The 25,796-nt window shown below is 47.4% G+C and overlaps 1 long non-coding RNA gene across 1 annotated transcript; it reads right to left on the bottom strand.

The window, feature by feature from the left end:
* Positions 1-335: 335 nt before the first annotated feature.
* On the bottom strand, positions 336-21,298 carry LOC142865844 (uncharacterized). Its single transcript, XR_012915939.1, has 3 exons — positions 21,146-21,298; positions 10,399-10,552; positions 336-1,557 (listed from the first exon to the last, which is right to left on the bottom strand). It is a non-coding gene; the product is annotated as an uncharacterized LOC142865844 (long non-coding RNA).
* Positions 21,299-25,796: the final 4,498 nt, after the last annotated feature.

Genomic DNA, 25,796 nt, shown 5'->3' with positions numbered 1-25,796 from the left:
TTAGGTGATAAAGATGAGCAGGGTGGAGCCCACGCTCTCAAGCTGCTTACAGGTCCGGGGGGGAAGACAGACATTAAAACATTATCCAGCCTGTACAAATATGAGCCCCCAAGGGGCTCGCTTACTTCCTTTTCATCCTTTGCAAAGCTGATGCTTAGAGTCTAGACATATTATGGATTCTTCAGCATCCCGAAGAAAAAAAGAAAGAAAGAAGAAAGAAAGAAAGAGAAAGAAAGAAAGAAAGAAAGAAAGAAAGAAAGAAAGAAAGAAAGAAAGAAAGAAAGAAAGAAAGAAAGAAAGAAAGAAAGAAAGATGGGGAGAGAGAAGGGGAAAAAAGGAAGGAAAGAAAAAAAGGGGGGGAGGTGGGAGGAAGAAAAAAAGAGAGGAAACAATCAACTAAGCAGAAAACAAGCTTTTCTTTCCAAACTTCTTTTCAGATTTTCAAAATATAGATTTGTAACACCCTGAAGCTAAAAGGGCCAATTTCCCACTTGTAAATGCCTCAAACATCACCTGAGCTGGTTTCTCACCAGGAGCCACAATTATTCCCGGGAAATATGTCGACTGTGCCTGGCTCAAAATTTTATAAGCAAAACAATGAAACGAATTACACTTGTCTGTGTTCTGTAGGTAATTGAATCTGGCTTCTTAACATTCAGGTGTTGGACTGTTGCGAACACACTACTTCTTTTATTAACTCTTTTGTTTTTACTGCCGTTCACTCAGAGCAGGAGTTCATAATGTCGATCATTTCAAGATAAATTACTGGCATGAGACTAGATTAGTTTTTAGTCATTTCTCTGGCCTCCCCTTCCTTCACCTCTTGCTTTGCACACAGACTACAGTGCTGCACCCCCAGCAGACAACGCACCATTTCCGCTTCAGGCATTCTTACGCTGTCGCCTAGCCATAGAATGACCCTCCCTCAATTTTCCCTAGAAGTATGTTCCGCTCCTGGACGACTCTCCTCGTCTCCCTTCCTCCTCTGGGTAAGGATCCCTCCCTCTGTGCTCCTATTTCACGCTCAGCCCCTGTCCGTCATCACACCTAGCACCTTCGACTGTAAGTACCGTGTCTGTGTGCATACCTGTCTCCCTGTCCCCAGACACAGTGCCCAGGCATCACTCATTTTTCTTAAGACCTCAAATACCTTAAGACCTGAAAATAGTAGGTGTTTGTATCAGTCATCTGTTGCTGTGTAACAAATTATCCCGAAATGTAGCAACTTAAAATGAGAATATTTATTAGCTCATAGCTTCTGTGGCGGGAGTTTAGGTGTGGGTGCAACCTGGTTGACGGTGGCTCAGGTCTCCCACAAGGCAGCAATCGAGGTTTCAGTTGGGCTGCAGTCATCTCAGGGGTCAACTGTGGGGGGCGCTGTTTCCAAGCTCCCTGTCGTGGCTCCCGTCAGGCTTTGGGTCTTGGCTGGCTGTTGAGTATTTCCTTGCCACATGAGCTTCTCCATGATGTTAGTCAAAGCACAGCAGCTGCGTGTCACCGGAGTGAGGGCTGAGGTAGGGAGAGCTAGCCAGATGGGAGTCACGGTCCTCTTGTAACCTGCTCTCAGAAGTGACAGTCCATCACTTTTGCTTATTCTAGTTGTTAGAAGTGAGCCACTTGGTCTAGCACACACACTCAAGGGGAGGACACTGCACACAGATGTGACAACCAGGGCGTGGGGACCATTGGGGGGCCATCGTGGAGGCTGCCTGCCACAGTGCTCGACAACGTGTGCACAAATGGGTGGGTCTCCCTAGTCAGAATGAACCTTTCCTTCCCTGAGGATCCATGGCATTTGAACTCCTACTAGAGACCACAGCACAACGTGACTTTAGCTGAGTGAATGTGCATGTACATTGGTGGATTATAAGCAACTGAGTAACAACGATGCCAAACATCTGGCTGGCACGCAACAAATAATTTGTTGAGTGGGTGAATAAGTGAAAGAAAGGGTGCTGTCAGGCGCAGTGGCTCATGCCTGTAGTCCTAGCACTTTGGGAGGCTGAGGCAGGAGCATCACTTGAGGCCAGGAGTTGGAGACCAGCCTGGCCAACATAGCGAGATCCCATCTCTACAAAAAAAACGTTTTAAATTAGCTGAGCATGGTGACACATGCCTGTAATTCTAGCTACTTGTGAGGTTGATGTGCGAGGATGGCTTGAGCCCAGGACTTGGAGGTTGCAGTGAGCTATGATGATGCCACTGCACTCTAGCCTGGGTGACAGAGTGAGACCCTATCTCTAAAAAAAGGAAAGAAAGAAAGAGAGAAAGAAAGAAAGAAAGAAAGAAAGAGAGAGAGAGAAAGAAAGAACGCAAGAAAAAGGAGGGAAGGAGGGAAAGAAAGAACAAAAAGTTGGCAGAGATGAGTACATGTCCATTAAAATCTGTTCTTCAATTTTAAACTTTTTGGGTTTGGGCAGGCACATAGGACTCCACTGCTGGAGACTACATTTCCCAATATCCCTTGTAACTCAAGGCTACCAATCTGGGGCTAATGAGATGTTTCTCCTTTCCCCCTTACTGGGATACAGAGGTTCGGGTGGAACCGTGAGAAGAAAGAGATGCAACGAGGCTAGCAGAACCACCCTGTCAGACTACCTACCTCTGGATAGGCACATGAAGCAGAACTGAACTTCTGTCTTATAAAAGCTACTGCTCTTTAGAGTTTTGTTACATCAGCACAGAATATAACTGAAGTGGAGTTTAAAAAGCAAGCAAGGAAGAAGGCTTCCACCACCCCTCCCCCTACTTTGTGATTAGCTCATGCTTTAAACACACCATAAGAGCTCCGTAAACACTTGTTAGCGTGGATTGTGCCTGTGGGCCCACTGGGCTGTGTTGGTGGAAGGGGAGCATGTAAGTCATCTTTCCCCTTAGTCAGGCAAGTGCAGGCTTCCTCAGTCAACCCTTGTACAGTTCAGAGGCTCCTCAGGGAAGCAGCCCATAGCAGCCTGGAGTGCTCTCAACTTTCAAAGGAAGGAGGCACTGAGCCACCTAGAAGAGGCATACATCAGAACATATCCCTCCCAAGAAAAACCTGTCCAGGTTGCGGTTTCCTCAGAGGAGTTTGATTTGTTTTCCCCAAAAGGGGAAGAGTTCTCATCACAGCCCCACCAAAGGGCCAGGCCAGCAGCTCTCCAGGGCCAGTGTCCTCTGGGCAGCAGCCGCCACAGTGTCCTTGCTCCCACTCCTCTGCTCTCGGGGAGCTGGCCGGCGCTTTGATCCCGGAGGAGCAGGGCTTCTGCCCTCATCTGGAACTGGAGAGGGGCCACGGCCTAACACTGGATGTTTTTGTTGTGTTTGTGTTTTTTCACAGTGTTCAGATAGAAGACGCCAACCAACACCATCTCCACATGCCAAAATAAAATGCTCACCCGGCCAAATCATCTCTGCTGAGGCAAGCTCAAGGAGCTGACAAAAGCTTGTTAAAATACAGGAAGGGGATAGGAAGGAAGTGGAATAAGCTTTTATTGCTTGGATTGAAAAACTGTTAATAGGACAGATATATGCCAAGTATAGCACTTGCAGATATTTCTTTTTCATGGGAAGGCAAATTGAGAAACCAGAAGAGAAAGGAGGGGTGAAGAACTCCGGGTTGACATCTACAGATTCAGTTGTCTTAGAATGAGGGAAAGTTTTAAAGCACCTGCCGTTCCTGGGCCGTCTAGAAGCATTCAAGACACTAAAGAAGGAAGCTATGTCCACCCCCCACAATGACTCTGAGTGTGAAAACACTTTAATGTTTTAATGCTGCTGATGTTCGAGGAGAGAGCCGGACAATCTGAACTTGAGGGAGGATTAAGATGTAACAGGTGGTTGCTGGCGGACAGAGGAGAGAATGTCAGGCAGGGATGGCATGAACCACACTCTGGAGGTCCGAGAATGCTAGGTGTGTTTCTGGAATTCCCAGGGACCCAGTGAGAAAGAATCCTACGGTACTTGAGTCGGGTCTTTGATAAGAGTGTAGATGACTTCAATTAAAAATATGAAGAAACTAGTGCAAAGGAGATGGGAGAACCCAAGGAAGGGTTAACGGAGGAGACAGAGAAGAGAGACGCAGTCTACTCTGCAGAACTCAGCTGCACCAGCAGTACAGGAGTTAACACCACGGCTGTATAACTCGGTGGTTTAAGTCACATCCTCTTGATTCAGCCACTGTATTAGTATCCTGGGCTGCTGTAACAAAGTACCACAATCTGGGTGGCTTAAACATCAGAAATGTATTGTGTCACAGTTCCAAAGAAGTCTGAGGTCAAATGTTGGCAGGGTTGGTTCCTGCTGAGGGCTGAGGGAGAAGCCATCCCGTGCCTCCCTGCTAGCTTCTGGGGCTTTGCTGGCAGTCTCTGGAGTTCTTGGCTTGTAGATACAGTACCCTGATCTCTGCTTTCATTCATATGGTGTTCTCCTTGTGTGTGTCTGTCTCTATGCCAAATTTCCCCTTTTTATAAGGACACAGGTGTAATGCATCAGGCCCACCCTAATAACCTCATCTTAATTTTATCATCTACAAAGACCCTTTGTCTAAAGAAAGTCATATTCACAGGTACTGGAGTTAGGACTTTAATATCTTTGGGGAGGACACAATTCAACCTGTGGCAGCCATGTGGGTTTGAATCTCAACTCTCCACTTGCTGGCTGTGTGGTTTGGGGGAAATTATTGGCCGTGTGCCCTTGCAAAACCTGCTATGTCTCTGAGCCCCAGGAGCCTGTCTAAAACGGGACAAAGACTACCCTTGGTGTAAGGATTAGCACAAAGTGCCTAATAAACATCAGTAGTTACGACTGTGCACACAGGGGCGTGTCTAGATAGCCAAGCCCTGGCATCACTTGTTCAGGAATGTGACCTGAATGGGAGGGACCACTGATGGGTTCCCATTTTACTCATTTCTCCCCCCAACCTCCAGCCCCAGTTTCTTGCCTAGTGCCTACACTCTTAGGGGCTCAATAAATATTTTCTGTAGTTTATGACTCTGTAACTTAATTTGCACTGTGAGCCACTATACCCCCAGGGAGACAGAGGCTGAAACGCTGTCAGTTTGGGGTTTCCCTCACCCTTTTCCTAGGATTGTGGCTAAGTTTCCACAAATCATGCCATGCCAGGACTCGGAGCAGAGGGATGGGAGCTGCTTTGTGTTTCACTGATCTACCCAGGCTTCTGATGAGGCCCGCAGTGTCCTGGTTGCTCCTCCAGCAGCAGTGCCCAGAGGCCTTGTTTGTGTTCCAGCACCCCCTGCGGTCTGGTGGGGCTCCCTGCCGCCCCCATGCGTGGCCAGGGCACAAGATCCTTCTGCTGCCTCTGTACCAGGCTGGAGCAGGGGAGTTTGGGTCTGTCTAAAGCTTCGACTCTGCAGCCACTGCCTCGTGGGGTCTCCCAGGCTCTGCCCAGGAAGGAGATAGAGCATCCCCCTGCCCCTGGGCTTCCCAAAGCGCTCTGGGGACCTGTGCTTCTGGGGGTCCCTTGCACCCACCTTGCTGTCGGTAACTTCTCTCTCTACCTCCCCAAGACCGGCTTCACTGTATTTTCCCCCAGACATTCTGGGGATGCCCTAATCCTCTTTGTTCCTTTGAGGACTCAAAGTTTTGGAAAGCAAAACCAGGAAGACAGCAGCAGACTTTATGTACCTTCTTCCCTGACACCTCCCTCCCCTGGGGTATGGACTCAGACCAGCATATTGCATCAAGGGGGAAACACCAAGGGGAAAAAGGTTAATATTTAAAAATATATTAGCCTGGCTTGCCTTGGTGACTAAATAAATAAATACATACATATATACATAAATGGTGCTGGCCCAAGGCCCTTGGGGGTGGGGGTGGATCCTGAGCCACTTCCCTGAAAACCTGTCTTCTGAGGTCCCACTAACACCTGGTGTTCCCAGTGGGAAAGCCCTGAGCCCCCAAACCTTTTGCAGCCAGAAGACAGAGTTGAGGCTGCAGCCTCTAAGGTGGCCGGGTGCTCCCGGGCCACCTGCCCCAGGTGGAATCACCGGTTTCTTCCTCTGCGCTCCCAAGCACAGCTGCGGTTCTAATGAGCACTCAGCCGTGCCACCTGGGATTGTCACAGTTAATATTCTACATCTGACCTCTTTACTGCCTGGAACCTGTTCTTACACAAGCTATGCAGTCAAGTGAAAGCTTTGTCACTCGCTACCCAGGTGACCTTGGATGACATTGTCTTTCCCCTCATTTTCCTCATAGGTAAAATGGGGATAAGACACCCACCTGCTGGGTTTCTTCCAGGATTAAGTAACACAACCTAAATAAAGCCCCAAACCCGAGGCCTGACAGGCGGTGGCTGGCTTGACCGAGCTCTCCTTCGCCTTACGAAGGCAGAGCAGGAAGCAGGTGATCATGCCAACAAAGTTGCTACGGCAGAAGGGGCTCAACCTGTGGACTTTCACCCAACAGAAAGGTGATCATGAAAACTCACATATGCCTTAAACCACCCCAGGTTAAGATCAGTGCGGACCCCTTCAATAACTGGGCACTCGTAGAATATCAGCGGTGAGCTGGGCATTTTCATACACCTGAGAAAGGGCTCCACAGATTGTTGGGTGGGCAGACATGGACAGAGTAACAGAAGAACAATGAAAAGAGCTGAAACAGCTGGGTTCAAGGTGTCATGGCATCATGGAGGAACAATGTTCACTTGAGGTCATTTATCCATACCACCTTCACAGCCACCTGTTTTTCCAGAACGGATATAAGGAGGCCCAGGAGAAATAAGGACTTCTACCCAACAGGTCGTCAGTGAGATGGGGGCCCTGAAGGAGAAGCACAGCAGGACAACAGACAGTGTCCAGGCTTGGGGGACAGCAGTCTCAAGGGCTCGGCTGTGTGGACACACCAGGCCTGAGATGCTGCTTTTCCCAGGAAGGAAGCAGAGTGTTTGTCCCCAGATGTCACCTCTTGCTCCCTCACCTCTTCAAGGTTTCTGTTCAAATGTCACTTTCTCAACAAGGACTTCCCACCGGTGGCGTGCCGGAGCCAGCTAGTACCAGCTCACGAGAGCTGCCTATTAAACTTTCAGGAAATTTGGGATCCCATTAGTAAACACAGACATTAATGAAAACTAAGTTATGTAAACTTATAATTAAATAAATTTTATTAGAAGATAAAAAGCCCTCAGATCTCATCATTTCCTAATCATTTTACGTTTTATTATAACATCTATATTTAATGTTATTTACATCCATTGTATCTGTATGGTGGAAATACTATATGCTGTGCTACTGTGCACTTCCAGATTTCACGTTTATCGATGTCAACTTCATAGCTTGCAATCCACCATAGTGAGAATATTTACACCGCAGAAATTGGCCATTGCTACAAATCACGGCTTTGCCCCCTCAGAAAGCCATTTGTTAAACACCAGCACACCACTGCTAGCCACCTTATTTAAAATTGTAACCCCCTTCCCACCTCCAGGCCCACTTACTCCGATTTATTTTTTCCCAGAGAACATATTGCTTTCTAACACGTTACACAATTTATTTAGCATCCTGTGTCACCATATCAGAATGTAAGCTCCAAGAGGGCAAGGAGGATTTTTGTTCTGCTACATCCTCCATGTATTTCCAGTGCCCAGAGGGATGCCTGGCCCCCAGCTGGTGCTCAACAAGTGTTTACTGAGTGAATATCGGTGAACGCAGGGCTTCTGTGGAGGTTACGGTGGGTGGGGTAGGGGCTGGGGCTCCTCATCCCACCTTGCCCTGCCCCACTGGAGTCTGTCCTGGCTCCGGGCTGACCCCACCTGAAGTGGCTCTCTGTTTCTCTCCCTCCCTCCATCCCTGCTGTCTCCTCGGTGCCTGCAGACTGAGGGAGGTCTGTGTAAATGTGTTTCTCATGAGCTGAAGTCTACGGGATTTCTCTTTTCTCTGCCAGCTCTAGCCTCAGGCACAAAAGTGCTCAGCACATGTCTCTTCAAGTTACTGAGACCAGAACAGAGCCTTGCTGGCCTTTACGGCAGTGGTTCCCAAGTGGCCCCTGACCAGCAGCCCCAGCAGCACCGGGGAACTCGTTAGAAACGCAAGTTCTCAGGCCCCACCCAGACACACTGAACCAGAAATTCTGGGGATGGGGCCCAGCAATCTGTGTTTCTGAGGTTCTGATACACACCAGTTGAGAACTGCTGGCTTAGGCCACAGGGGACATGTGGCGGTGTCCGGAGACACTTCTGGTCATCATAGCTGGGAGGGGGGAGGTGGAGGCCACGGACACTGCTAACCCTCCAACAATGCACAGGGCAGCCCCTAAACAGAACTGTCTATCCCAAACGTGCACAGCGCCCAGGATGAGAAACCCCGCTTTGGACGATCCTCACTTTCCTACGTCCATCCGGCCCTCCCTTCCTTCTTTCCTGTAATATTTTCTGGGCAGCTGGCAGCTGACAATAACCAATATGCCGCCTCTGACAGTCAGCTGTGTCAAACACACATGAGAATGGGGACCTGCTTCATGGATGTTTTCATGCCCTAAGCAATAGGGACACTTAAGCTGATCTTTACAATCCAGTGTGTTGTGATTGGGGAAATATCCAGGTGATGCCTCCAACCCAAGCTCGAAACACCTGGGAGGGCTTCCTGGAGAAAGTGGCGTCTGTGCTGAGACTTCAAGGCAGAGTTAGAATCACTCACGGTGATAGGATGGCTTTCGTCATGGACACTTACTGTATTTCAGTCACTGTGCTAAGTAAATACCAACCTTATCTCACCTAATCCCCTCAACATGTTCCAAGATTGACACTATTGTCAGCTCCATTTTATAGATGGGGACACTAAAGCCCAGAGACACTAAATAACTGGAGCCAGACCACTAGAAAATGTTGAAGCAGGAATTTTAATCAGGTCTACAGACTCCAAAGCCTGAAAGGAGGTGGTTGCAGTTTCTAAAGGACAAAAGGGTAGACTGAGAAATGTTTTTTAAAAACACAGTTAACCCTTGTGTTATGGGCCAAGTTGTGTCCCCCTCTAAATCCGTATGTTGAAGTCCCAACCTCCAGGCCCTTAGAATGTGATCGTATGTGGAGAAAGGGTCTTTAACGGGGTGATTTAGTTGGAGTGGGCTTTAATCCAGTATGACTGGTGTGTCCTTATCAGAAGAGACACTAGAGATGCTTGTGCACAAAGAAAAGGCCACCTGGGGACACAGGAAGGAGGCTGCGGCCTGCATGCCAGGGAGGGAGGCCTCAGGAGAAACCAAGCCTGCTGGCACCTTACCTTGGACTCCAAGCCTCCGGCACTGTGAGAAAATGAATTTCTGTTGTTTCTGTGGTACTTTGTTATGGCAGCCCTAGGAAACCAATGTACCTTAATTCCTCTTTGGGGACGTTGCTTTGACAGGGACCTTAAGGAAAACTTATGGGATGTCAGTTGTGTTCTGTTTTCTCTGTGGTAGAATAAAAACGCCAGCACATTTTGGGTTTCTGTCTTCCTCTCTCTATACTGACACACACACATCTCAAGAGAATCTCCAGGCCCCTCTGTTTCCTCTGCCTCGGGGGCATCTGCTGACCAGAGTTGCTGAGGGACAATTTCTCTTTCTGGCTTTTGCAAGAGTCAGAATTCATTAAGGAGATTGTGCAGTATGGCCTGGAGGGGAGGAGAGAGCCTTAAGTTGTAGAGACAGATTCTCTGAGGCGAAGAGGTAAGAGAGATCTGAGGGTGCCAGGAGCTGGGTGGAAGGTGACACTCAAGTCCCATTTCCTTGCAGCACCACAGAGAGGGGCCATTCCGTTCAACACCTGGCGTGGCCCGCTAGGCCTACATTCTCACGCAATAGAGCCCCGGACCTCAAGGCCTAGATTACGGGCGGCTCAGCAATGCCAGGATGGGTCCACCACTGCGGGGACCACTAAGACATTCTTCTCTGCTTACAGGCCCTAGAACTGACCCAGCCTCTAGGGTGTGAGGCGCAGTTAGCACCAGTAAAAGCTGAGACCGAATCTCCCATCAGCCCAGGGAGATGGAGGGCCCACGTGACACTGAGCTGAACTTAAAGCTAAGAGGAAAGCAACTTATTTTTGCACACTCAAATTTGTGCATTAAGATTCAAACCAACGAGGCTTTACTTTCACAACTGGGATACCGAAGAGCAGGGCAGAAGCCAATTCAAGGCAGAACTGAAAACACTTCTTTCAGCAAGACAGACAGTGGGCCAGGAGAGAGGAATAAGCTACCCAGTGTTTTTCTTCTGGCTCTGCCGCTGTCTCCTGGCTCTGTTTTGTCTCTTGACTAGGACTAATTAAGCTTGTCATCTGCATCAGAGGGATGGGGCTAAGATTAACAAGTTAAGTGGGGAAAAGCTCTTGAAGCTCAGTAGATGAAAGGGGATCTAATTGGCAAGGCCAGCAATGACCGCAGGCAGGCAGGCAGGCGCTCTACCCCTTGTATGAGTACTTACCAAAGAGCTAGTTTTAGCTCCTGGGAGGGCCTTCTGCAAACTCCACCCAAGCCTTCAGCACCAAGAGAAGAATCTTCCACATTTTCCTCCAGCTCTATGCTTCTGTGGTTCTTCACAAGCTGGGGGTCGGGGCGGGGGGAATGTGTGCACCTCTCTAAACCCACCGAGAGAAAGAAAAGATGTAAGGCTCACTCCTTTTCCCTAGGCACAGGCTGATCTGCATGAATAGGGGTTAATGACACACAGGGAAGCAAGCAGGGCACAGAAGTCAAGCAAGTCAGGTGATGGCATGAGAGAGATGTCGGTTCAAATCCTGACTCTGCCACGTACTGGATACAAGAACGTCAGCAAAACCCTTAGCACCCTTGAGACTCAGGTTCTCCATTTGCCCAAATGGGGATAGTACTTCCTGCCTCATGGAAGGCTTAGATTTCTTCGTGCTGGGCACATGGTACCCAAGTAAATGGCTGCTTTTATTTATGAACGTTAATCAATACTAGTACTGCCTGGCACATAATGGGTGCTTGAAATATTGGTTGGATTGAACCTCTTCATTCAACAACTACTTACTGCGATATTTATGACGGGTCAGGGAATGCGGGCATCGTATACCCTGGGTGTGCAACACTCAGCCACACAGACAGGATCACGGTCTGCCTGCCCGCACAGAGCTGATGTGTGTCTCAGAGCATCTCCACAAACCCTCAAATCCTGCCTCGATGCCTGCTTCTACTCTAAAAAGGCATCACTTGAGTATTTTTTAAAAATAAAAAAATCCTGAAACCAGCTCACAGGTACGTTTGCCTGAAAGAAAAAGACAGCTGATTCTCCCCTAAGAATTAAAGGAGATTATTAGTTTAGAACACCAAAAATTAGCCAAGAAGGAGCCGAGAATTTTAAAGTGCAGGTGCAGGGGCAAGTCTTTTAATCTTGTCCCTTCAGTTCCAGGACAAGGCCCCAGAGTGCTGCTGTCTTACCTGTTATGTAAATAGACACCTGGCGGGAATGAGGGGAATGAGCACTGGGCAGAACCTGCCCGTTCCTGCTCCATGGGGTCCTTCTCAGCATTTCTTCCCGCTGCCACGGAGCATGAGCTCATGTAAATATTTACGTGACATCTGTCTCCCCCACTGGGCCTGGAGCTGCAGGAGGGCAGGGCACAGGACCCCTGACACTGGGCTCCTTCCTGATTGACTCTCCGGGGCCTGGTGTCCCCTTCTATGCCGGGCTCATGGCAGGCAGCGTTTCAGAAAGCTCTGCGTGTGCAGGGACTGCGCCAAGACCTCTCTTTACGGTTTCATCTAATCCTCGAGCCACCCTAGGAGGTGGGTGCTCTTATCTAGCACTCTTTTGCAAATGAGGAATATGAAGCATATGAGGGTTTTCTGCGGCTTGACGACTTGATTCTGCAGAGTGCAGAGCCAAACTTGCTCAGAACACGCAGCAAGGCTCCCAAGTTCTGGCACTGGCCTGGTCCTCCCTGTCCATGCGGCCTCAACACGGGTTCGCACGACGGGATAGGTGGAGGGTGGGCTGGCTGAGACATGGGTGAGAGGTTGCTTCGGTGCAGCAGGGCCCACACTCTAGGCCTGTGGGCTTCAGCTGCTCCCTCCAGAGCTGCCCCAGGAACAGAGTAGGGGGCAGGCTGGTCTCTGCAGATGAGTTGGGTGATTCGGGGCAAGTTACCTTGTATATCTCAGACTCCTCTTTTGCAAAATGGTGATTAAAAACGAATAAATCATAAAATCAAAACCACCATGAGATACCATCTCACATGCATTAGTATGGCTATTATTTAAAAAAAAAAACCAACAGAAAAAGCAAGTGCTTGTGAGAATGCAGAGAAATTGGAACCCCTGTACACTCTTGGTGCAAATGTAAAATGGCACAGCCACTATGAAAAACAGTATGGTAAGTATTCAAAAACATTTTTTAAAAATTACCACATGATTCAGCACGGCTGCTTCTGGGTATATACCGAAGGAACTGGAAGCAGAGTCGGGGAGACATTTGTAAGCCATGTTCTTAGCAGCATTATTTATAATAGCCAAAATGGGGAAGCAACCCAGGTATCCATCAGTGGATGAATAGAGCAACCAAATGTGGCCTCTACATACAAAGGAATCATATTCAGCCTTAAAAAGGAAGGAAATTCTGACACATGCTGCAACACAGATAAATCCTGAAGACATTAAACAAAGTGAAATGAGTCAGTCACAAAAGTACAAATACTGCAGGATTCCACTTACGTGAGGTACACAGAGTAGGCAAATTCACAGAGACAAAGTAGAACGGTGGTTGCCGGGGGCTGCAGGATGTGGGGGATGGCGAGGTATTGTTTAAAGGGTATAGCCTTTCAGCTGGGGCAGACGACAGAGTTCTAGAGATGTATGGTGGTGACAGTAAATGCACTTACACTTCACCATCAGTTCCGTTCAAAATGAACTGTACTGTTAAAAATGGTTAAGGTTGTAAATGTTATGTGTGTCTTAGCCCAATTAAAAAAAAAAAAAAAACTAATAAAAAACGAATCCATCTCCAAAGAGTGTTGTGAGGGTCATGTCACAGAAACTCTATTGAGTTAAGGGGTTGATGGCCCAAATACCTTAGGGTCTCCCTCTGGAGCTTGCATTTTTTTTTTTTTTTTTTTTTGAGACAGAGTCTCACTCTATTTCCTGGGCTAGAGTGCCATGGCGTCAGCCTAGCTCACAGCAACCTCAAACTCCTAGGCTCAAGCGATCCTTCTGCCTCAGCCTCCCGAGTAGTTGGGACTACAGGCACGCGCCACCACGCCCAGCTAATTTTTTCTAATTTTGGTAGGGGGGGTGTGTCTCGCTCTCGTTCAGGCTGGTCTTGAACTCCTGAGCTCAAAGGATCCGCCAGCCTCAGCCTCCCAGAGTGCTAGGATTACAGGCGTGAGCCACTGTGCCTGGCCAGGAGCTTGCATTTTAAGAGAGGGTTTCTATACCTTTGGCCCTAAAGAAGTGGTAAGCACTGTCAGACTTTTATCCAGGGTGGCAGGCCACACAGAGAAGTTTATTGTTGAGGATAGGATTTGGGTTTCTTTTTTTAAGCAGGGAGGACTTTGGGTGCAACTGCTGACTTCAAAGCAGACACCTCCCACCACCCACAGTCACAGGGAGTGCTTGGAACCAGCCTCCAGGCAGGGCAGGGCAAGAACAAGGCCCGATGGGGTGAGGTCCCGTTTTTATGTCTCTGCCAGACACTGGTGCCAGTTTGCTCTCAGCTGCTCGAATCTTCCAGTGCTGCCAATAAAAGGTTCAGGAATGCTCACCAAGCCAGAAATGCCAGGCTCCATTCTGGTCAGCACTCAGCACAGCTGTCTGCGCTAGCAGGCACTTGCCGTGGAGCAGGAACAATAGCTCCCATTTATAGACACCCTGGTGTTTTGCATATATTCTCTCATTTAATCCTCACAACAACTTGATCGGGTGAGTGTTATTTATTTTTCAGATGTGCACACTGAAGTTCAAAGAGCTAGCGACTTGCTAAACCTAGTGCATGGAAGAAACTGGATTTGAACTTAGGTTGGGTCCAAAGCTGAAATCCATTTCATTGTGCTACATCATGAATGAATGAATGAATGAATGAATGAACAAAAATGGTAGGGGTTGCTTTTTCCAAAACGCCCTTTACCTGATGATTTCAAAGCAGTTTTCAAGAATTCCACAGTAATTTACTGCATATCTACTCTATAGGCACCACAGAATGCTGGGTTTATAAAGTTAGGCCACAGTTGTCTTTGTCCTTAGAAGGCTTGCAGCCAACTGGGGAGACAAACATGTAGTAACTAGTAATAGCTAACATTTACTGACATTGCTGGGCTAGCTTTTATAGGGGTTATTTTATTTAATCCATACCCCCCAAAAAAAAGCTCATGAAAGAGGTACTAATTTCCATATTTCAAATGAGGATACTGAGGTTCAGATGGGTTAAAAAACTAACCTATGGTACTATAACTAACTCATTGCTACTCAAAATGTTGTTTTTGGATATAACTGCTTGTCAGTGGTCTGCTACAAAATAAGTACAGAAATCAAGTATAAGTGTTCCGCGTCAGTTTGACAGAGCTATTTTATGTCACTTGAATAAAGTTATCTTTAAAAAGTTGGTCTTATATTTCATACACTCATTTCTTTTTTAAAATTTCATTCTTTCAAAGTAATCCACTTTATTTTACTTTACAAAAGTATTGATCTGAAGTGGACAGGGGAAAAACAACTGCTCCTTTGCCACAGATATTTTCAGAAGCAGCTGGTAATGGCAGCCCTGGGATTTGACAGAGACAGTCTGACTCCAGAGCCTATGCCTACCCTCAGGGCTGAAAGATGGCTGCTGCACCTCCAGGCTCTGCATCTGCATTCCAAGGAAAAGAAGAGAAAGGTGAAGGGAAGAGGCACATGCCAGTTGAGTCACACTGGCTTTCTTACTACTTGTCTGTCATGCCAAACTTATTCCCCCCTCTCAGCCTTTGTTCTTGGCAGTCTCTATTATTCTCCAGATGTCCGTAAGGCTTGGTCCTTTACTTCTGCAGCCCCCAACCCCTGGGCTTCGGACTGATACCGATCCATGGCCTGTTAGAAACTGGGTCGCACAGCAGGAGGTGAGTGGAGGGTGGGCAAGCGAAGCTTCATCTGTATTTATGACTGCTCCCCATTACTCGCATCACCGCCTGAGCTCCGCCTCCTGTCAGATCAGCGGCGGCATTAGATTCTGCATTATGGTGAGTTGTATAATTATCTCATCACATACACAGTGTAATCATAATAGAAATAAAGTGCACAGTAAACATAATGTGCTTGAATCATCCCCAAACCATCCCTTCCCCACCGTAGTCTGTAGAAAAATTGTCTTCCATGAAACTGGGCCCTGGTGCCAAAAAGGTTGGGGACAGCTGCTTTACTTCACTCAGATCCGCACCTGCCTCAGAGACAAGGTCTTCAGCCACCCCATGTAAAATATGACCATTGTCCTTTTACTTGCTAATCCTGTGCTGTCCAACAGAGTAGCCACTAACTGCTTGTGCCTATCGAGCACTTGAAACGTGACAGTCCAAACCGAGATGAGCTGTATGTGGAAAATACACACCGAATTTCAAAGACTTCTTTCAAAAAAGAATGTAAAATGCCTCATTGCTAATTTTTATATTTATCACATGTTGAAATGGTAATATTTTGGAAATACTGTATTAAGTTAAATAAAATATGTATCGATAAAATTACTTTCACCTGTTTCTTCTTACTCTTTTCAATGTGGCTTCTAGGAAACCGAAAATCACATAAGCAGCATTCATTATACACTCTGGCACCACACAATGACGTTTCAGTCAACAACAGACTGCGTATACAATGGTGGTCCCAATAATGTCTGAGTGCAACACATTACTCATAAGTTTGTGGTGATGCTGTTGTGAAAAAAGCCACTGCACTGCCAGGTGTATAAAAGTATAGCACATACAATTAGGTACCCTACATCCCCGGTCCTCAACCCTGGGCCACAGACCAGTATCAGTCCGTGGTGAGTATCGGGGAGCAAGCAAAGCTTCATCTGTATTTACAGCCACTCCCCATCACTCGCATCACCGCCTGAGCTCTGCCACTCCCCGCCACCCCCACAGCCCGGTCTGTGGAAAAGTTGTCTTCCATGAAACTGGCCCCTGGCGCCGAAGGTTGGGGACTACTGCCTTATATAACATACTTGATAATGATAATGAACAACTATGTTACTGATTTATATAATCTCTATACTATACTTCTTACTGTTGTTTTAGAGTGCATCCCTTTACTTAGAAAAAAAAAGTTAACTGTAAGCTGGCCTTGGCCTGAAGATATGCCCTTCAGGAGGCAATTCCAGAAGAAGGCATTGTTATCACAGGAGATGACAGCTTCAGGCATGTTATTGCCTCTGATAAGATGTGGAGGTAGAAGACAGTGATATTGATGATCCTGACCTTGTGGAGACCTAGGCCAATGTGTGTGTTTGTGTCTTAGTTTTTAATAAAAAAGTTTAAAAAGTAAAAACAAATTTTTTTTAATAGAGAAAAGCTTACAGTATAAAGATATAAAGAAAGAAAATACAACATGTTTGTGTCTTGAGCTAAGTGTTGTTACAAAATAGTCAAAAGTTTAAAAAAATTTTTTTTAAATTTCCGTTCATAAAGTAGAAACATTACAGTAAGCTAAGATTAATTTATTATTGAAGAAAGAAAATTTTTTTCTAAGCCTAAGTGTACAGTGTTTATAAAGTCTACAGTAGTGCACAGTAATATCCAAGGCCTTTACGCTCACTCACTGACTCACCCACAGCGACTTCCAGTCCTGCAAGCTCCATTCATGGTAAATGCCCTATATAGGTGTACTGATTTTGTTTGGCTTTTTGGTTTTGTTTTTTTTTTTTACCACATTTTTACCGTAACTTTTCAATGTTCAGCAATGTTTAGATACACAAACACCATTGTGTTACAGTTGCCTACCGTATTCAGTACAGTAACATGCTGTATAGGTGTGTAGCCTAGGAGCAATGGGCTATACCATATAGCCTAGGTGTGCAGTAGGTCATGCCACTAGGTTCGTGTTAGTACTCTCTATGATGTTCTCACGATGACGACAAAATCACCTAATGACGCGAGTCTCAGAATATATCCCCTTTGTTAAATGACACACGACTACATTTCTGTTGGACGGAGCTATGGTAACTCTGACACTGCTTTATTTTCCTTCGTAGGAGCTATCACCACCAGGCATTAGACGATATACTTAGGTTTTATTTGTCATCGGCCTCTCCCAGTGGCATAATGTCAGGGACTTTATTTCCTGTTCACCACTCTAATCCCAGTGCCTAGAACAGTGCTGGCATAAGACATGCATTTCAGAAACGTATGAATGGATGAATAAATGAATGAACAAACCCAACTGCACTAGAGAGTCTCTCAGGCCCCTTTCATCTCTGTGTTTGTATCCTTTTGCCTGCGTAACAATTTGCTTGAAAGTAGGTCTTTGTGAAAAGGGGTAGCACACGTGAGTATGCTGACTTCAATCCACACTCTCAAGGCAGGCAGGTAACATTCGAAGTGCCCTACTCAGAAGCCCGCGCTGTAGAGGAGACCGCTCACGCTCTTCAAATACAGAAATCTACGCCATGAGTTTGTTAATTGGCATCGGGAATGTCGAAAATAATCATCCATTTGGGGAGAAAAAGCAGTGCTGAAGGAAGCTTAGCGAGAAAGGCGACACACAGCTCAGCTTCCTTGCAAAACGAGGTACGGGGATCAGAGGGAGTTCAGGGCATCGTACCCTGGGCAGCCCGCAAGGTCCCGGCCCCTGAGTTTGCGCCTCATGCTTCCCGAGGGACTCCTGTGCTTGACCTGAGTGAATCTTTCAAGCAGAGTGCTTGCAGCTCGCCCTTCGTTTACCTCCCAGGCTTAAAAGCACTGATTCTAGTTTTTGTGTCTAACTTGCAAATAAACACAAGTCTGGCGGAGTTAAGTTTGGTCTAAGACCCGCTTTCATCACAGCGTGCCTCCAGGTGGCGGGGTGAGCGGGACTGGGGCATTGGATGGATGCCGCTGCCTCCGCCCCATCTGCCTCGGAGGCTGCTGATATTTATCTAAAGAAGCTGACGCTGTTAAACCAGTGGATTGGTTTAGGCCTATTAGTCAGAGACTGTTAGACTTTTTCATCCCAGATTCTGCTCTGTAGCTTTTGCTTTCTCTTCAAGAAACCTGACTGTGGTTCAGACAGTGCCTGTCTGCACTTAGGCTGTGGTGGTTCTGGTCTCTTCCGTGCCCGCTGCAACGAGCTGCCGCCAGGGCGGTGGTCACCTCCGCAGTGTCAAAGGTCAGGGTGAGTTGCTGCTCAATGTGAGCCACATTTTAGAGGCAGCTGATTTTCTCAGGGCCAGGCCTCTGGAATTAGCCTTGGGCCCTTATTATTCCCCCTGTGGAGAAAGAAGAGCTAGGACTCTACCAGGTTCACAGCTGGGGGCATTGCCCTTGGCAGGCCTAGGTATGGCCAGCTGGGCCTGGGCACACTAGGCACTGTCCATGGGCTGAAAAAATAAAACGTTTCTCATGTGCACACACCATGTTTTGTACGCTTGAAGATAAATAAAATTCATGTTGATGTGTTACAGACTTCATGGAAACTTGTTGCTAACTGAATCCATGGACCCTAAAGGAATAAATGCTATCCCTCAGGGTCCTTGTACTCAAGGGCTGGGTGCTGCTGAGCTTATTACAACCTTTTAAGCTAGAAAGGAGTTCAGAGAGCACTTGGTAGACCAGTGGTTTTCAAATTTTTCAAGGTAGAATCTTTTTTCCCCCCTAAACTAAAATTCAATCTGAAAAAAGAGCGATATAAGCCACAGAAGTCTCCCTGCACGAGCAAGTTCCATGCAGAGATGGAGGGCGGGCCTACTCCGGGCAGAGGCAGACCTGGGCTAAGACAACACATTGCTTGTGCTCTACAAACGTCTGCAGAGCCCCACACCCCTTCGGTCTGGGATCCACTACCTGTCCCTCTGGAGGCATCCATTCATTCTACCATTCGACAAACAGTTATGAGCACCTACTGTGTGCCAGGCAGAGTAACAGGCTCTGAGAAGACAGTGGCAAATCATCCGGTGAGAGTCATCAGACAAGGACACGGTGGCATCACGGTAGAATAAGCAGCCACAGGAGTGCAGAGGTGGAGCCTGTAAACCCTTTAGGGGGCCAGGGAAAGCTACCCGCAGGGAGGAATATCTCAGTTGACCCCGAAGGTATGTAGTTGAGTGGAAGGAGTGTGGGGATGGGGACAATATGAATTCCATGAGTATTCCCGGCTAAGGGAATGGCTTGAGGATCGAATAATTATTACAACTAACACACGTGAAGTACACAGCCTTCTAAGGAAGGTACCATTATTTGTTCCATCTTGCAGGTGAGAAAACTGAAGCACAGAGCAGTCAAATACTTTGCCCAAGGTCACATAGCTAGAAAGTAGAAGAGCCAGGATTCAAACCCAGACTGTCTGGAGCCAGCATCTTTGCGCTTAACCACTGTGCTGTACTGCCTGAAATATCAAAAGAGCAAGAAAAAAAAAATGCAATTGGGTTCAGATTCATGCTGTGGCAGACTCGAGGTGAGGCTGGGGAGGCAGGAGGGACCAGACCATGCCTGACTTTCTTCCTAGTGCTGAGGAGTTTGGACTTGATCCAAAGTGCAATGAGAAGCTATTAAAGGTATTTAATCAGAGAAGTGAAATGATCAGATGTCATTACATTTCCTGCTACAAAACCAGATTCTTGTGAGATCAGCAACACTAACACCATCATTCCGCCCCCCCCATTCACCTCGGTCACCTCCAGAAGGTCAAGCCCCCTCCCAGGTCATCCACCCTTAGCCCATGGTACTCTGCACACGCAGTCATCTGAGCCAACTGCCACCCTGCCCATCATCTCAGCAGCCTCCCCCCTACAGCCTCCATCCCTCTCTGAGCCTCCTCCACCTCTTACCCCGACCAGTGCCTGGATTTGCACTCAGACTTTTGCTTCCATTGCAGCTACATGGAGGCAGGTTGGCTCTCCCCCCTCATATGCTGCCGATGCACCTGGAGATGGGACAAGTGTGTGCTTTGCCTCCATGGCCACCTCCAAGCCATTTGCTTCCTTCTTCAACCCCTTCCTTTGAAGTTCATGTCTCCAGACTTTGCCCTTCTGGGTGGCTGCCCTTTCTGCCCGCCCTGTCTCACCCCGCTCACTAATGACTTTAGAATTCTCTCATTTCCTTGAGTTGCCACCATTCTTGATGACCTTGATATTCAGGTGGCTTATCCATTCAGTATCCCGGCTGCTTTGTTCTTCAACCAACTCATATGATGACCTTTTCCTCCACCCTATCTAGTGATCCTCTTCCTTGCTCAGAGCCCTTCACACTGTAGACCTTACTAAATGCACACCACTGAAATTGCAAACTCAAGTGTTCCGGTCTCTATACTTCCTGCTCACTTTCTCTGGTCCTCCAGTGCAACCGGTTTGCGAGCCCATGGAGACCTTCGGTTATTACCGACACTGCCACTGCCTCATCAGACACCTCCCTCTCATCTCAGCCCAGAGTGTGGCTCTTTCTTACAATCACGGCCCTGCAACCCCCTCCCACAGCCTCACCGGCCAAGCGCCGACTCTCCAGCTGTCACGCCTGCACCCAGGCAGCTGCGGGTTCTTGCAGAATCCACCGCTTATGAGGATGGGATTCCTTTTACATTTGGGGACACAAATCTCAAGTGGGTACTTAACCACTGACAAACACTTCCTCAGTATCTTCACTTCCAGAGCTACCGTTCACACCTTCCCCTCTGTCCTCAAGCTGCCTGTATCTCCTCTCCTGCCTTCACTCTCAGCTGATGGCCTTGACCTCTCGTTCATGGGGGAAAAAAAGAAACAAGCACTTAGAAACCTCCTCATCTTCTTGATGGCAAAACTTCCAACTTAACTCAGCCTGTACCTGTATTCTGTGCCTTTCCTTCTGTTTCTACGGAAGTCATGTGTCCCTGCGCCTATCTCAGACCTGCCCTCACTCCCCTCTGGCCTTTTCCTGGGCAGGCTTCTGCGAGTATCTCTTGTCCTCAGGCATTGCTGTCTTCCTTTCTACTGGCTCGTTCCACTTGCCCTCCATCCCTCCCTCCACAGAGGCTCAAGAATCAAGGTTCACAAAAACAAAACCAGAAACAAATAAACACAATTTTCTTACCTCCCCATTCCTCTCCTTTACCGCAAACCTAGCTGGAAGTGGCTCTCTAGAGCTGCCACTGCTCTTTCTTGCCTTGTGTTCTCTTGTCCACCTGTTCCTACCCGTCTGTGCTAAAGGGCTCTTGGCAAAGTGGCAGGTGACCTCCAGATGGCCAAGCCCAATGGTCACTGTGCTCTTCTTACCAGAACTTTGCCGCAGCACTCAGCAAAGATTACCAGGCCCTCCGCTGGGAAGTCTTGTTTTCTTTTGGTTTCTGTAACCCCAGACTTCCTTGGATTACTCTTACTTCACTGGCAGCTCCTTCATCTCCTTTGCTGATTTTTTTCCTCTTTGATTTTAACTATAGTCAGCCCTCTTTATCCGTTGGGGATATGTTCCGAGACCCCAGTGGATGCCTGAAACCACAGATAGTGCTGAACCCTGTATATATATTGCATTTCTCCTGTACATACATACCTATGATAAAGCTTAATTTATAAATTAGGCACAGCAAGAGAGAGAGATTAACAACAGTAGCCAATAATAAAATAGAACAATTATAGCAATACAATATAATAAAAGCTCTGTGATGCATGCTCTTTCTCTCTCTCTCTCTCTCTCTCTCTCTCTCTCTCTCTCTCTCTCAAAATGTCTTATTGTACATAACATTTTCAGACCTTGGTTGACCACGGGTAGCTGAAATCATAGGAGGTGAAACGGCGGATAAGGGGTGACTGCTGTATTGGAACTCTGAGAGCCCTTCTCTATTCTATTAATATATCCATTCTCTCCCTTAGTGATCTAATTCAGCCCCAAGGTTCAGATGCCAATTGAAATCTGTGCTTCCCAAATTCCATCTCCAGAACTGAGCTTCAGCACAATTCAGGACTCATACACCCAACTCCCTCCAGATACCTCCACGAGGATAATCAGTAAACCTCTCCAGTTGAGCACGGCGAAAGCACCATGCTCCGCTCCCCTCCACCCTGAACTTCCCCAGACTTCCTAACAGCAGAAAATGACTCCATCACTCACACAGTTGCTCAAACCAAAAGCCCAGGGGTTGTCCTCCCTTCCTCACCCCGTCAGCAAGTGCTCTCCAGGATCCCTTCACCTCTTACCCCGTCTCTGTCACTCCCCCCCCAACCAAGTCCCCGGCATCTTGTGCCTGGACTACTGTAAAAGGCTTCCAATTAGACTCTGCCTCCCTGCTCGCTCCCTCCCCTGCAAACCATGCTCCACGCACCTGCCAGGGTTCTTTTTGTAAAAACTAAAGCATCATATGTTACTTGCCTCTCCCATCCCACCTGATAGGAAAACATTCCTGTTCCTGGTCCCAGCTTACAAAGCCCCCCAAGCCCTCTTCCCTGCCTGCTCTGCTGACTTACCCTGCACCACTCAGGGTGACCCTCTTTGTGCTCTGGACTCGGAAGGTGGTTTCCATCATGGGGCCTTAGCTCTAGTTTCACTCTCTGCCTAGAATGTTCTTCCTCTAGATCTTTGCATGGATGGATCCTTCTCCAGTCTCAGCTGAAGTAGCCTATCTTCAGAGAAGCCTTGCCTTGCCTTCCAGCTTCAAGAATCACTCACCATCATCACCATCACACATGTGTCATTTGCCATCACATGATCCTGCTCGATTTTCTTCATAGTGAAGAAAAAATAATACTACCTGACATTTTCATAGTTGTTTGCTTGACTTTTTCACCTTGCCCCAAAACACACACACTCTAGACCGTAAGCTACATTTTTTTTTCCCATTCACTAGCCTTGAAGTGCAGCTCAAAAACATATTGACTGAATGAATTATAGACTACGAGGTTCACATTCCAAATCCAGAATGTATTCCTGTAGCTAGCTTTACTGTGTGAGGAAGGATGTGCAACCTAGAGAAAGATTTCCAGATAAAATAGAAAAATGCCATTCAGATGATTGGCCCTAAGAATGGATTGGGCCCCTCTAGTTAGGGGGAAAGGTTCAAAGAACTATTGTTAAGCACCTATTACAGAAAGTTGTCTCGTTTCACCCTCACAGCCACGCTGCAAGGTGCAATTCATTATCCCTACTTTCTGACGGAGAAACAGGCTCAGAGAGGTTAAGTAAGTGGCCCAGGGTCACACAGTAGAAAGTGGGCTCTGAATCAGGGGTGTTTAATTCCACAGCCCATATTTGCACCACCACAGTAACTGGCCCTCTTACCCACCCCAGCACCAGGGTCCTCATCCGAAAAACAGTGACAATAACATGCTCCAGAGGATCGTTGTGAGCACTGCAGGTGATAATGCACTAGGAAGTGGTTCACCCAGTGCCTGGCACATGGTGCACACTCATTGCCTATTGATTATTATTATCAGTATCAGTGTTGTCCAACATTACAAAATTAATAATAGGAGAGCCAAGACATGAGACCAGGTCTGGTTAACTCCAAAGCCTGTGTTTCCCATAGAGTTGGGTGGGAACTTGTCAGATCTACTGCAGAAGGCAAGACACTCAAGGACTAGATGATCTTCACAATCCCCCCGCCCCCCCCCAATTCTGAGAGTCTAGAGTTTCTGTCTTTATCCTTATGGGCCAGTAGTCATTAACGTTAGGCATTCCTTCATCTCCTCCCACTTCTGAGTGGCCTCCGACTCACCTGGTCGTGGCATTGTGAGAGTACAGGTGAGGGAGCTTGCTGTGATGCTCGTTAATGTCTGGCCCCACGCCTACACTGTCTTGGGTGAGTGTGGGCAAGTCCCTTCATCTCCTGGGGCCCCAGCTCCTTTATCTGTAAGATGGGGATAATAACAGTTACCCCCATGAAAGGTAAGGATTGAAAAGGGTTCATACACACAGAGTACCCATCTTTGTGCCCACAGAACCTGGCTAATACTAAGAGAGGCCTAAGTGGTGGTTCTGGGTACGATTCTCTCCTGGGAGCCGCTGGGTGCACAGTGCATTGTCAAAGGACCTAGGGCAGCCCTGTTTGTGCAGAATCCACTTCCTATCGTTAGACCTGCTGGGTTTGTAATCGGCAGATTAGAATTAGTTCAAGTGAGTAAGTGCCAGGACGTGAGAGGGGCTGGATCCTGGTGCAGAACACATCCAGAGGCAAACAAGTTCTGCTGTTCCTGTTTTTGAGTTGCAGGGCAAGACCAAGGGCTATTTTTAGCTGTGGTAGGTTTGGGTTCTGGGGAGGGCACTGGGGCCGTGTTTGTTACATTGCGTTTCAACATAATACAGAGTCACCCACTGCAGGGATCTGTTTCAGGTTGTTTTTACTAATCAGAGAGTGGTTTTGTTTTTGTTGTTGTTTTTTTTTTTCCAAGTTGTGATGTTCAGACTTAATGGGCAGCCTACAAACGGTACCCGATACACAGATTTAACCTAATAAAAATAAATCCTTTGTTCTATCAAGTTTCCATGAGGTATCCTAAAAAACAGGAAAAAAAGGTCATAAATACAGCATTGCCTTTGCTTGAGTAAGTTGTTCTTTAGGAAAAAAAATATTTTGTGGTTATACTATTGTGTATCTCACAAAAATAAACTTTGGAAGAGTGTGCCAGGATTCAAGAAGGAAAGCAAGACCTTCCCATTGGAAATGTTTTGAACTGTTTCAGGAGCAGACAGACGTCTATATGTCTCCTGAGATTACAAACAAGCAGCGGCCGCGGGGGTGGGGAATAATTGCGGCAAGCCCAGATAATTTGGGTTTGGGAGGTTAGAGACAAAATGTCGTTGGGATGTGATAAACAATGTCCCCCCAAATCAGACCCAACCCATGCACTTAATAAATGTCGGTTGAGCACCTAGGATGGGCCCCCACTGGAGATACACAAGGGAACAGGTAGATTAGTCCTTGCCCTACGAGAGCTCCCGGCTCAACAGGGAAGAGTGATAAGAAAACAGCGTGATGGCAGCTTGGACAGAAATACCCTACCGCAGCGGTCCCCAGATTTTTTGGCTCCAGGGACTGGTTTCCTGATAGACAATTTTTCCATGGATTGGGGGTGGGGTGGGGAGGATGGTTTAGGGATGATTCAAGTATATTACATTTATTGTGTACTTTATTTCTACTATGATGACATTGTAATATATAATGAAATAATTACACAGCTCACCCTAATGAGAAATCAGTGGGAGCCCTGAGCTGGCTTTCCTGCAACTAGACAGTCACATCTGGGGGTGGTGGGAGACAGTGACTGACCTGACAGGAGGTGGAGCTCGGGTGCTGATGTGAGTGATGGGGAGCAGCTGTAAATACGGAGGAAGCTTTGCTCACTTGCTGACCACACGCCTCCTGCAGTGGGCGGCCCAGTTCCTAACAGGCCACTGACCAGTACCAGTCCTTGGCCCAGGTGTTGGGGACCGCAGCCCTACTAGACCAACTCAACAGCTTCCAAGTTGCTTCATAATCCTGAACCTCAGTCGCTTTTTTTTTTTTTTTTTTTTTTGAGACAGAGTCTCGCTTTGTTGCCCAGGCTAGAGTGAGTGCACTCTAGCGCCTCCATCCCCACCAGCCCTGGCATTGCGCAGGCCCCTTTTATTTCTTTCTCTTTTTTTTGAGACAGAGTTTCACTTTGTTGCCTGGACTAGAGTGCCGTGGTGTCAGCCTAGCTCACAGCAACCTCAAACTCCTGGATCAAGCAATCCTCCTGCCTCAGCCTCCCAAGTAGCTGGGACTACAGGCATT

This window comes from Microcebus murinus, chromosome 2 (genome assembly GCF_040939455.1).
Source record: "Microcebus murinus isolate Inina chromosome 2, M.murinus_Inina_mat1.0, whole genome shotgun sequence".
NCBI classification, from domain to species: Eukaryota; Metazoa; Chordata; class Mammalia; order Primates; family Cheirogaleidae; genus Microcebus; species Microcebus murinus.
Note: the sequence above shows the minus strand (reverse complement) of the source record. Positions and strands in the feature narration are given on the sequence as shown.